A 10,814-nucleotide genomic window follows, 5' to 3' on the forward strand; every position below is an offset into this window, starting at 1 on the left:
TCAAATAATTATACAACTACAATAATCATGATGTTATACAACAAAAACAATAGAAACAATCTTATGATAATAAAATTATATTGCTATCTTTTTGGCTTAACACAATAAAAAATCACACGACTGATGTGTTCTTCGAAAGCTGTAATAGGTTTCAAAGGAGCAATGTAACGTTTTTCATTAGATTTTCCAACCAGTTTATATCTATTACAAGGTTTACAAAGATGAGAAACACCTTGCCTAATTTTTGGTCAAAATAAATGTCACATAATTTGTCACATATCTTGTTGACACCTAAATTACCTCTCATGGGGAGTTCATTGACAACTTTCAATATTTCAGAACGATATGCTTTTGGAACAAAGATTTGACAAACTATAGCCCAGTTCTCTGAAGCTGACACATTTGGTGGTCTCCATTTTTCATAAGTGCACTGTTTTTGAAAAAGAAACTATTTGAAACTTTCTCCAGTTTATCTTTTGGAAGTGTATTTTTAAATAGTGAAGAGATCTGCAGATCCTTTTCTTGCTCATCAATTAGTTTACTTCTAGCAAACGGAACTTCACCAGGTGAACCGGATCCCTTACGTTCATCATAGTCACTCATACACGAATTTTCAGAATGACAATTATTCACAAGATCTCTGTCAAATCCAAAAAAAATGTTTGAGTCAAGCATATAATATCGTCCTTTGGATACATGTCTATCATATCTTTTTGGCTTAATCTCATAGCCTGAGCTCGAATCACAGCACACGAGGGAAACACGTCTAGATTATCCTCAACAACAACATTATCCTTAGATGAAACACTGATTAAATCGCTAACCATTTTGGGTTTGGCAACAACTTTTTCCGTAGCCTAACTGTTCCTCAAAAATAATGATACACTCTTAATTGGCAGAGTGGGTTTTACTCCAACCACAACTAGTCGTGAAACTGGATCTGAAGTTTAAAAAAAAAATGTTATGAAGAGGAACATTAACAAAATCATCATCAATACTCTGAGAAATAAAAGACTCAGCAGTGGCAGAACTTTAAAGGCAGTATACCTTTTAATAATGATGACTGAGTCGTCCTGGTATCACGTGAAATACGAATGGGCATGGGACTAGCAGTGTCATTTGTCAAAGACAGAACCAACAGACATAAAATGTCTAAAGTCCTCCCTAACAACATCGGGTGATCTGGTTAAAGTAGATCCATATGTGAACACGAATACACGAGGGGTTGCATCATTTTCTTTTGTAAACGCCACCAATTGGACATAACGTGAATAGGATTTTTTACAAAAATGGCAGACAGGCTTTGATGATTTTAATAAAGTTTTATCCCCACTGTCAGAAGATTTCGAACTAGAGGAACCGTACTTTTTAGAAGAATCTTCAACGTTAGTGGACTGAACAGGTACATGTTTGTGTTGAGATTGCAGGAGCTCCTTTTCATGAAAAGTTGTTTTATGTGTTAAATTGTAAGCATCGAAAAGAACAGCTGCTTCCTTTAGTGTTTCAACTTTATTTTTATCCAAGTAAGTTTTGAGGTCATCAGTCGTACAGCGCTTTAAATTCCTCAATTTGACATGATTGTCTTAATTTGTCAAAACTGTCGCCAATATGCCTAGAATTATATCATCGATCAAAATAAAACTTTTTTTCTTGGGCGAATTCCATACAAGTTTGGTTATCTTACTTGCGATAAGTTTCTCGTACTAGCTCGTATATCTTGAGAATAGCTTCTTTATCCATATAGTCTTCTATAAAGAGAGAGAAGTATAAGTTTCGTGTGCTTTACAAGTCAAAACGCTCTGTAATAATGATCATTTTTCGATAGATCATTCCATGGTTTAGGCAACCTTTTTAAAATGTTGGAAGTATTTTTATCAACTTTATTTTCGTTAAATGGTGGTACTTTAATATATTTATTGAGTTCAAAGTTGTCATTTTGCCTTGGTCGATCGGAGTTGAGTTTAATCTCCATTTCTTTCAGCCCAGTTACTTTTTCGGCTTTGAAAGCTTATTCAGCTTCGAGACGTTTAATTTCTCTTTCTGCTTCGATACAGGCTTGATCTTTCTGGGCTGCGATACGGGCTTGCTCTTTTTCAGCTTCGATGTGGACTAGTTTCAGCTTAATTTGTTTTAATCTTTTTTCTGAATTTCTAACTTATCTTTATCACTCAACTCTGATTTGCTAGTGGATACACTAGAGTATTCCCTAATGCTTCCTCAGACAACAAATCACTATCGATTAGTATTTCAACAATATATTTTTACTTTTTTCTCTCATTGATTTTTTAACCATTAATTCTAAAATTTTGCCAATTTCGAGAAATTCATTTTTGTTACAACTTTTTAATTGCTCGAGGGAGGGTGACTCAAGAAAACCTTGATGATCAGATATGATCATATCTTCTTGGCACTGATATATGTAAATGTAATTACGATTTGAATTTCAACTTATATCGAATTTTGTCTCTGACTTAGATTTCGGACACAAGTTCCCAAGTTATTATGTTGTATACTATAATTTATCTCGAACGAGTTCCCGATTTATTGTTACCTACGTTGCGTATTGTGATTTCAAATAGCCGGAAGATTTAATTTTAATTTAGAAATTAATTAAATGGCGATATGTATTAAATTTATGATATCTGCCAACAAGATTAATACAATTATCTTTCTTAACACAAGTATATCTTAATATACAAACAGCGGTTATTACGAAAAAAAATGATTTATATACAAAACTGTTACAAACTCTTAAACAATATGCAGTCTCCTGAATATTTTATCGACGGTCCAAGTCCACCACAAGTGAATTAATTCTGAGTGGATTTTCTTTAAGCGAGCTAGCTGTCTATTCTTGGCTGGCCTCACGCTGCTTACAAGCTGACTTTTTACTGAAGAAAATATTTAATGTCCTCGTACAAATATTAACGCCCGAAGTTAATTCACTGAAGTTAAACGGCATGTAATGCTCAAAATATATACACGTAGGGCCATTATATCAAATATCTGTAGTTTTCTGATTAATAAGCGCTTATCACAATTTTGACTTCCGAAGTTTATAGCACTGTAGCGATTCAACACTATATTAAACTGTCTCTTTGCATGTTGCGATGACTACCTTTAATACTCATTAGGCGAGATTTTCGAAAATTCAGCTGGTAATAATACTCTCAATCACTAGTATTTTGGATACACACATTGTATATTGTTGATTCTTACGTTCGAGAATTTTCTACAAATCTAGAGTACAGGCAGGACTTTTGCATTACATATTTAACAGTATACATTACATGCCTTTCTAAATATATACTAAACTAAAGCAAGGATAGATATCAAAATACATGTATAACATTAAATCCGTTACAACAGCTAGTGGTGTATTTTGCCTTTAATATTGATAGGTGATCGAAAAGTAAAAAACTCGTGCAATTGTGAAAGTTATTCTTAAAGAGGATGAGGCTGTATGAACTTCTAGGAAACATTTCACAAATAGTTTGAATACTCTTACGTTCATTAGATACAAAGCAGTATTATGGTTGTAAAGTAAATCTACACGTTTATGTTATAATTCTCCAGACCGAAAGACAGTGTAAGTAATTTCTAGCTTCTTTCTATTTAGAGCATTATCAAAAGAAATGTAAATATTGGAAGTATCATGTTAATTAAGAACCATTAATCGTTTGTTTCAGACATGTTGTTAGCTGTGGACGAGTGTAGCGTAATGGTTAATGTGCTAGGACTTTGAGTCCTAAAATTCGTTATTCGTAATATGTTGTCACAAAAATGCACTCCACTCTTTATAGTCCTGAGTGCGTAGTGGGAGCAACAGCCGTATCACATTATTCTGTCACACAAGAATAAGTCACTAGTTGTTGAGTAACTATCTTCTTTCTCTAGTCTTTCAATTCAAAATTATCTGTCGATTATGTCCATTCCACATTGCTGCATTTTCACCTTGAAGAATAAGGTCTACTCCAAGAGAATAAAGCAACAATCCATTACTCACATATTGTTGAAACAGTGGTTCGAAAATATGATAGTGACTCCAACACCTTCATTGGTCAACAATATTGCATATTCTCAATTTGATTGTGTATCCTTGGTTAAGCCTAAACTTTCCCATCACCACTATGGTTGTTTGCCAACGTCTGTAAATATACTACCCGATAAAACGGCTACAATCAAACATGACACTTACTGACATACTGACGTATTTCATCCAAGTTTGTTTGTTTTTTAATTTCGCGCAAAGCTACTCGAGGACTATTTGCACTAGCTGAAAGGGCGAGCATCTTTGGTGTGAAGGGATTCGAACCCTCGATCCTCGGATTATAAGTCGAGTACCTTAAACACGTGGTCATGCCGGGCCTTCATTCAGGTTGTGTCTATTGTTTTTGTTTTGTTTCTTTGAATTTCGCGCAAAGCTACTCCAGGGCTATCTGCACTAGCCGTCCCTAATTTAGCAGTGTAAGACTAGAGGGAAGGCAGCTAGTGATCACCACCCACCGCCAACTCTTGGGCTAGTCTTTTACCAACGAATAGTGGGATTGACCATCACATTATAACGTCCCCACGGGTGGGAAGGGAGCATGTTTGACGCGACCGGGATTCGAATCCGCGACCCTCGGATTACGAGTCGAACGCCTTAACACGCTTGGCCATGCCGGGCCGTTAGGTTGTGTCTAAACATATATATTATTTTGTGGCAGAATGTGGCTCAACGTTACTTTAGGTATGGCGTTTAACAACGCAGACAACCAGTGTTTTAGGTGGTTCTATTTGTATGTGTTTTGTCATTCTATAAGCTATTATTCTAATGGAATATTGTCCAACCTTACATTAGATGTAGTGTTTAATAAAAGGGCAATCAACGTTTTAGGTGGAGCTTTTTGTGTGTATGTATTATTACTCTATAAGTGAGTCTTAATTCGATACAGTGTTTGACTTAAAATCAATAATTTGGTCCGTACCTACTCACTGTATAATCTATACATTTATTTAGTATATAATATTTTCGCTTTGTATCTTTTTTAAGTAAAAATGTTTATCTACTGGTTCTCTTGTTGACTCCACTAAGTCAACACACAGGATTTGTGGATTTCCTTATAGCAAAGCCACATCGGATTATTTTCTGTGTCCATTGAGAGGACTCAAACCTCTGTTTTTAGCGTTGTAAATCCGAAGACATACCGCTGTCTCAGCGGAGGACCAGCACACAGGTAGTCTTCCTGCAGACCTAGTGAAAGAAGGATACATAATCAATATATTTCCATTTAGATATGTACAAATATGAAGATTAACTCACTCTGGTGTGAAAAAACAACAACAGAAACTACGATAAGTTTCACTTTATTATTTCAATATTAATGTAATAACTTCAAATACAAAATCTCCAACTAGAAGATCATGACAACTAGAGTAGTAAGTAATTAATGTTTTACTTGTTATAACATATTACGAATATATAAAACCACACATATATATACAGGTAATATTATACATCCTAGAAGCATGATAAAGGGATTGCTCAATCAATATAAACAAGAATGTTTATAGTCCTTAACTTACTGGAAATTTTGATGATAGCATTAATTTTCACAGTCTTTCTGCCTGTAACTGGATTAATATTTACTAAACAAAGAACTACACTTTTGTAGCCACAAAAGAAGTGTGAAAACGAGCAAACTACTAGCCACATCCAAGAAGTTTTTGTCTGTTCACATCTTCCTGTGTGACGGTACTCACATGCCAATCAATTAGTGGTTTCTTAAAGGGACATCTTATAACAACTTAAATTATTTCGTTGTTTTACTACATTTTTTACCTCTATTACTATTAGTTGATAGAGCTGTTACATCACATTTTGATTGCGTATATATATTTGATTGTAATATTGTATCCAAAAGTTCGTGAGTAAGATGTTATACACGTGCTAAGGAGTGGGAAATGTTCTATATAAAAGTACGACACTAATATTCACGTTGCATTCCACCCATTAGTTAATTACCTTATATGTTTCTGTATACATACTCAAAACTGTTAATTCATTTTACACCTATTCCTTTGTAATTCTAGTTCATCATTACATTTACTCTCTTTTACATTTTTACACAACCCTATTAGTCCTTACATCCATTTCTTTACACTTTTTCACTCTGGTTACAACTGTTAAATCTGATGTCGTTTTCAGGTGTTATTCTGAGACTGAAATAAATATAATTAAAGCCTAAACTCTCAGCTATTTTTATTTTTTACGCTGCATTGAACTGTTGCCTAACTTTGTATCTTATATTCTTATTTTGTCTCTTCAGTGGTGATAAGTAGGTTTCTCTAACTCGTATATTTGGAGTTGAAATTTAAATTTTAACACCACCATGTGATTGAACAGTTAGGTCGGAACTAAAGACAAGGAAGAAGACAACGAGCCGGCTGCATCTGTCACTAAATATCTTTGCCCGGTTCTTTCAACTGGCTAATGATGTATTGACTATCACTGTTACAACACGCCAACAGCTGAAAGCGAGAAGTGTGTCCTTTGGCTTCATGTCACTAACCCTGGACTCTCAATATCCAGTCCGAGACCAAGCAAGGTCATTTTACCTTTGTAATTCGTAATCACTTTCGGTCGTACATGTATGGAATCCTATGTGATGTTTTTTTTTTTTAACATTTCCTTACATTTTGTTGTTTTTTATAGTAAATTGGTATCATTGTTAATGAGTCATTGTTTCAGTTTCTAGTACGTTGTTAATGAAAGTGTATTTTTTAAGCTGAAGATAACACCTAAGTTAGAAAAAAATAACTATAACCACCAGTCAAGACGAAAAGGTGCGCGTTACCTAGTGTTGTAATATAATATTTGGTTGTTTGTTACATTTTGAACAGAGCTATTCGTGAACTATTTGTTAACTAATTTTAATCTCAAATGTTAGATGACAGAGAAGATAGCTAACTATCGCCGCAAACTTTTGGGCTATTCTTGCAGCATTGTATTGTAGGATTTGACCATCTTTCCTATAACGCGCTCATTTCCCTAATGTACGGGTCCACATTCCGGCACTCTAATCACTGGGTTGTCCCTTATATTTACAGCAACTGATACGCAACTTTCTACTCTCACCGTCTATAAAAGCGCAGCATATATTCAAAGAGTCAATAAAAATATACATATTAAAGAAGTTTTTGAACACATTTTCCATCAATACTTTTGAATGCCATTTTATGTAGTTTTCGTTATTTATTATCATATATCAATAACATAAATCTTAATGCAGCCTCCTTGACATTAGTTACAATAAATAGAGTACATAGACATAACTGCCCGGCATGGCCAAGCGTGTTAAGGCGTGCGACTCGTAATCTGAGGGTCGTGGGTTCGCATCCCCGTCGCGCCAAACATGCTCACCATTTCAGCCGTGGGGACGTTATAATGTGACGGTCAATCCCACTATTCGTTGGTAAAAGAGTAGCTCAAGAGTTGGCGGTGGATGGTGATCACTTGCTGCCTTCCCTCTAGTCTTACACTGTTAAATTAGGGACGGCTAGTGCAGATAGCCGTCGTGTAGCTTTGCGCGAATTTCAAAACAAACAAACAAAATTTTAATTCGAGAGGATCGTGTTTTGGACAGAATTTATTAAATTTGTTCTTAAAGAACCGATGTAATAACGTAGAGTGATCATTTGGGCATTTCTTATAGCACAAATGTTTGTAATTTTTTTATTACGTTAGCCACTTACTTGATCATTTTGTCGACTTAAAACACATAACCGGCCCGCCCTAAACACTGAGGGGTGTCCGTTTATCTTAGTACAAAATCAATAACAACCTCATATTCTGATAACATTAGGTGGTGTGAAGCTGATATTACAAACGTGTTGGATGTCGTGCTGCGAAGTACGTGTTACATGTTCCAGTACCAGCCGGAACTGTTAGTCATAACTTCTTTTTTAGTGTATACACACATGCATGTACTTATACAATAGCTCTCATATGTACTTCAAGCCCTTTGGTTAATGTACACATAGTCTTGCGAAATTATTTGTTCTATTTTTGACTCTTTGTTGTTGGTGAAACTGCCAAGTCTGTGGACGTGTGTGTGGAACAGAAATAAACCTTACATTTAAACAAAGTGGTTAGGAGGCATAATATTAGTGCAGCTGTGAGGAAAACCTTATACACACACACACACACATATAAATTGTACTTTCGCAGATAGTGTTGTGTTTCAAGAATAAAAAAGAAAATTAAGAATAATAAATATTTCTATTTCATGCTTTTGAAATTTGTGTCATGGTGCGTTGTGGCCTACAGAATGCATAATTCTTCTCGTGATTTATGAGATGTGCACGTTTTACTGGTGTCACAACAATACAAACTGCAACGTCAAGCGTTCATTATCTAACGTCATTTTAGTATCCACTGATTGATTGACAGACAATACACTACTGTATAGTAGTGCGAGTGATATAATAGTTAAACCCTCCAGACGGCCTTCGGCACCCTTTCTGGAGAAACAAATTGTTAAGTTACAGATTGAAAATGTTTTAGTTTTGTGCAATATCAGGTTTTGTGTTATTAGGATGCATGTGTTATCTAGACTACAGAACAATAACCTTATGTGCAGTTTTTTTAATGAAACAAAACCAACAAAAAAGTCACTGTACTTTTAGTCTATAATCCAAAAGGCAAAATACTTGTTTTCTAATGTGTGTGCTTTTTTTTAAAGCAAAATCACATTAGGCTATCTGCTGTGTCCACCGAGGGGAATCAAACCTCTGATTTTAGCACTGTAAGTCCGATGACTTAGCGCTGTTCTACTAGGGGACTACTTATAATGTAACTTTAAAATACTGATTAATATTATGTTCAGTAGCATTTAACTTCTTAACATTTAATATTCACTTGTTGTGCTTTAGTATATGTGAATGTATAAAAACAGACGATTAAAAAATGCATTATTGTTTACAAGTTGAACAATTATTGTATATGAAATTTAGTGCTGATACGATTTGAGGCCGAAAGTGACATAAAGCTAACGTGGCGGGCTACATCTAGGAAAGTTCGAGGCTCGAACAGTGGTATGCTGCTGAACATGCTCAGCATTTTCAGTTGTGTGCGCGTTATAAAAGTAACAGTCAACTTCTCTCCTAAGTTTACGAGTAAAGTGTTGTTAGAAGATGCTTCTGATTGACTGTACTCCCTCTGGTCATTATATCAAAAGTAGGGACGTTATGCCTGAAACTTCGGGTGTGTGTCTGGGCAGTTAGCCCATCTGTCGCATAAGATAATGATCAAGTTGAAAACACCATATACTAGTATTATATGATTTCAAGTAGCGAGGCTCTTTGTACTTAAATACAAGACAAAATATACTTTAAGACATCACATATCAAGTTGATCGACATTTTCACATCATAATGCCCTATCGTCGAATTTTGCTTTCTTTATATTAATTTTCTCTATGGAGTAGAAATGGTGCAAGTTACTGATAAAAACAAAAGTATAATTTCTACGTGTTTTGCTAGTTCTTAAGTTTTCAAGTCTTTGAATGACCTTATAATTCTTTTGTAATCTAGAAAAACCCATTAGAAAAATATAGATGTAACTTCTTTTAATATCAAAGATGTACTAATGTTATTGTGTTTTGTTATCCTACGGTAATCACGACTACAGAAGAGTTGTATCTACCACTGGATAACATCAGAAGATAACAGAAGCAATAAAATGATTAATAATTATAAGAGGTCAGTTGAGGAATAGTAAGTAGTAAGACTTGAAAACACGTAATTACAACAAAAGTAGTGGTAGAACAAATTCTACGATTAAAAACAATATCAAATATAATTGGATTAATATGACAATTTATGTGTGCGTAAATGAGCACTATCAGATAGTACATTGTAAAACAGTAACTTGTAATATATCAATAACATAACGAATTTGTACTGCAACTTGACAGTATCATAACACTATAGAAATAGCGGCATGTTTGCATGCTATTTGGGTATTTGAACCCGCGACACTTAGATGACGAGTCGAGCGCCCTAATCACCTGGACATGCAAGGCCTCTATCTGAATAATCAGCTTTTTCGTCTTCAGGTTGTAAACAAGTTCCGATAACTTAGCAGTGTACTTCTCTCACGAATAGACTTTTAGCTGGGAAAACGCCCCTCAGTGGCCCAGCGGTATGTCTGCAGACTTACAACGCCAAAAACCGGGTTTCGATACCCGTGGTGGGCAGAGCACAGATAGCCCATTGTGTAGCTTTGTGCTTAATTCAAAACAACAACAACTGGGAAATACGTCACAGCCCATTCCTAATTATAATATTAAGTTATCTGAAGTATTAAAGGATAGAATGCTTCGAGTAACGAAACCTTTAAATTTTCCATTAAAATGAAAAACTCGTTCGGCAGAGAATCTAAGGCACAAAAGAACTTCGAACCACATCTCAAAGCATTTCCCAGCAGGACTCTCATTCGTAAGATGAAGGATTGAGTTACGAAAGAGAACTCTTCAACCTGTGATGCCGTTATGATGTGGCAGGACATATCTTCTTGTTTAATTAAACAGATAATTAGCAAGAATTTGAAACTGACAAAGGTACACAAGCTTTCAATCACACCTATTTTCATAAGAAAAATAGCCGTAGAAATGGAAATCACATCAATTTCAATTGAAGACATTTCAATAAACTTAAGTATCTCTTTTTTTAATCTGCTTAAACGTAGTATTGTAAGCTTATCTCCAAGTTCAACTGTTGAATGTTTATCAGAATGTGTTTTAAGGTCCATCTCACGGATCTTTCCATCA

General features: G+C 35.0%; 1 long non-coding RNA gene across 1 annotated transcript; it reads right to left on the reverse strand.

The window, feature by feature from the left end:
- Positions 1 to 3,183: 3,183 nt before the first annotated feature.
- LOC143249718 (uncharacterized) lies at positions 3,184 to 7,949 on the reverse strand. The gene is made up of 2 exons (XR_013027918.1): positions 7,738 to 7,949; positions 3,184 to 5,236 (listed from the first exon to the last, which is right to left on the reverse strand). It is a non-coding gene; the product is annotated as an uncharacterized LOC143249718 (long non-coding RNA).
- Positions 7,950 to 10,814: the final 2,865 nt, after the last annotated feature.

The sequence above is a fragment of the Tachypleus tridentatus genome, chromosome 1 (genome assembly GCF_004210375.1).
Source record: "Tachypleus tridentatus isolate NWPU-2018 chromosome 1, ASM421037v1, whole genome shotgun sequence".
NCBI classification, from domain to species: Eukaryota; Metazoa; Arthropoda; class Merostomata; order Xiphosura; family Limulidae; genus Tachypleus; species Tachypleus tridentatus.